Source organism: Choloepus didactylus, chromosome 3 (assembly GCF_015220235.1).
Source record: "Choloepus didactylus isolate mChoDid1 chromosome 3, mChoDid1.pri, whole genome shotgun sequence".
In the NCBI taxonomy this organism is placed as follows: domain Eukaryota; kingdom Metazoa; phylum Chordata; class Mammalia; order Pilosa; family Megalonychidae; genus Choloepus; species Choloepus didactylus.
The window spans coordinates 198,434,485-198,437,356 of NC_051309.1; the positions used below are offsets into that span (position 1 = coordinate 198,434,485).

Consider the following 2,872-nt stretch of genomic DNA (forward strand, 5'->3'; position numbering starts at 1 on the left):
ACAACTCACATCACACACTTTCTGGATCAGCAAGTGGTCTTTCTGTTGCTTGAGTTTCTCTCCATAAAGGAGCTATATAATGAAAAAGAATTACTACAAGGAAAACTGGATCTTCTTAGTGATACCAACATGGTAGACTTTGCTATGGATATATACAAAAACCTTCATTCTGATGATATTCCTCATGCTTTGAGAGAAAAAAAGAACCACAGTTGTTGCACAACTGAAACAGCTCCCAGCAGAAACAGAACCAATCATGAAGATGTTTGAAGATCCAGAATCTACAAGGCAAATGCAGTCAACCAGGGATGGTCTGATGCTGTTTGACTAGCATGGTTTTAGGCAGGAATATTTAGACACACTCTACAGGTATGCAAAATTCCAATATGAATGTGGGAATTACTCAGGAGGAGCAGAGCATCTTTACTTTTGTAGAATGTTGGTTCCAGCAATGAATGGAAATGCTTTGAGTTCACCCTGGGGAAAACTAGCCTTTGAAATCTTAACGTAGAATTGTGATGCAGCCATGGAAGACCTTACATGGTTAAAAGAGACCATAGATAATAATTGTGAGTTCTTCACTCCAGTCTCTTTCACAGTGAACATGGCCCATTCACTGGTCTCTGTTTTCTTCAACTACCCCAAAGGCCACAATATTGTTGATCTCTTCCTTTACCAGACTCGGTATCTTAATGCAGTCCAGACAATGTGTCCTCCTGTTCTCCACTATTTGACTACAGCTGTTAGAGCAAACAAACATGTTAGAAAATGCTGGCAGGTGTTCAAAGAACTGTCAAAGTTATTCAGCAGGAGTTTTACATGTATAAAGATCCAATTACAGAGTTTGTTGACTGCCTATATAATAACTTTGATTTTGATAGTGCTTATATATTAACTTTGACTTTGAAGGGGCTCAGAAAAAGCTGAGAGAATGTGAATCAGTTCTTGTGAATGACTTCTTCCTGGTGGCTTGTCTTGAGGATTTTGTTGAAAATACTCGCCTCTTCAGATTTGACTTTTGTCACATCCACCAGTGTATCAGCATTAACACATACACAGATAAACTGAACATGACTCCAGAAGAAGCTGAAAGGTGGACTGTGAATTTGATTAGAAATGCCAGACTGGATGCCAAAATTGATTCTAAATTAGGTCATGTGCTATGGGTAACAATGCAGACTCACCCTTTCAACAAGTGATTGGAAAGGCCAAAAGTCTTTCATTTAGGAAACAGTAGGTCATGCTGTTTTATCCATTCTGCCAATCTCTGCCTTTTGACTGGAGAATTTAATACATTTACATTTAAAATCAGTACTCATAATGAGGGACTTCTACCATTTTTCTATTTCATCTCTGTAATTCTTATACCTTTTTTGTGCCTCAAAATTCTGTCAATGCTTACTTTTATATTTATTTGATTTTTTGTGTTGTACCATATTGAGTGCCTTCTAATTTCTATCTGGGTATTTTTTTTTTCATATATTTTTCTTGTGGTTAACATGGAGTTAAAAAGTAACATCCTAAATATATAACAATCATATTTAGTTTGATACAAAATTCACTTCAATAACATACACTTATCCTATACTCCTCCATACCCCCACCTTTTTTTGTACTTGTTACCAATTATATCTTTGTACATTGTACAACCAAGACCATAGATTTACCATTACCTTTTATGTATTTGCATTTCAGCACCTGTAGGAAGTAAGAAGTGGTGTTAAATATCAAAAAATATAATACAATAGTACTGGCATTTATAATTATCCAAATGGTTACCTTTACCAGTTTATTTCTTTATGACTAGTGTCCTTTCCTTTCAGTCTGAAAAACTCCCTTTAGCATTGTTTGTAGGGCAGGTCTAGTGGTGATAAACTTTTGTTTATCTGGGAATCTCTTAATCTCTCCCTCATTTTTGAAAGACAGTCTCTCCAGATATTTAAAATTATTGGTCAATAGTTGTTTTCTTTCAGCACTTTAAGTATTTGAACACATTGCCTTCTTGCCTCCATGGTTTCTGATGAGAAATTGGCACTAAATCTAAATGGAACCTCTTGTACATTACATATTGTTTTTCTCTTGCAGCTTTCAGGACCCTCTCCTTGTCTTTTTAATTTAACAGTTTGACCAATATACGATGGGGTGTGTTTTTCTTCATGTTTATCCTGTTTGGTGTTCTCTGGGCTTCTTGTATGGGCATAGTCACAGCTCTTGCTAAGTTTGGGACGTTCCCTGTCATTATTTGTTTGAATATTCCTTCTTCCCCTTTCTCTTTTTCTTCTCCTTTCTAGACCACTATAATGCACATGTTGGTATGCTTGATTGTGTCCCAGGTGTCTTTTAGGCTATTTTCAGTTTTTTATAATTCTTTTTTTTTCTTTCTGCTCCTCAGCCTGACTCATTGAATTGTCTTGTCTTTGAGTTCACTGATTCTTTTTTTTCTGCCAGGTCCAGTCTGCTGTTGAAACCCTCCTGGGTATTTTTCATTTCAGTTATTGTGATGTTCAACTTCAGTAGTTCTGTTTGGTTCCTTTTTAAAACTTCTATCACTTTATTAGATTCTCATATTGCTCATTCATTGTTTTCCTGATATTCTTTAGTTTTTTCTCTGTATTTTCCTTATCTCCTTGGGCATTTTTTTTCCTTAGGATTTTTTTATTGTGGAATATAACCTATTTACATAGAAGTGATAACTTTCCAAGTGCAATTTAACAAGTAGTTAGCAAATTTCAAAGAATTTTATGGTTTATAGTTCCACAGTTTCAGTTATTTCCTTATTGTGAAATATAACATATATACAAAAGATGAACTTTCAAATTACAATTTAACAAGTAGCTATACAGCAAATTTCAAAGAATGTTATGGGTTATAG

The 2,872-nt window shown here is 35.0% G+C and overlaps 1 pseudogene; it reads left to right on the forward strand.

Annotated features, from left to right (window-relative positions):
- On the forward strand, positions 1–1,237 carry LOC119530608 (annotated as a pseudogene).
- The last annotated feature ends 1,635 nt before the right edge of the window (positions 1,238–2,872 follow it).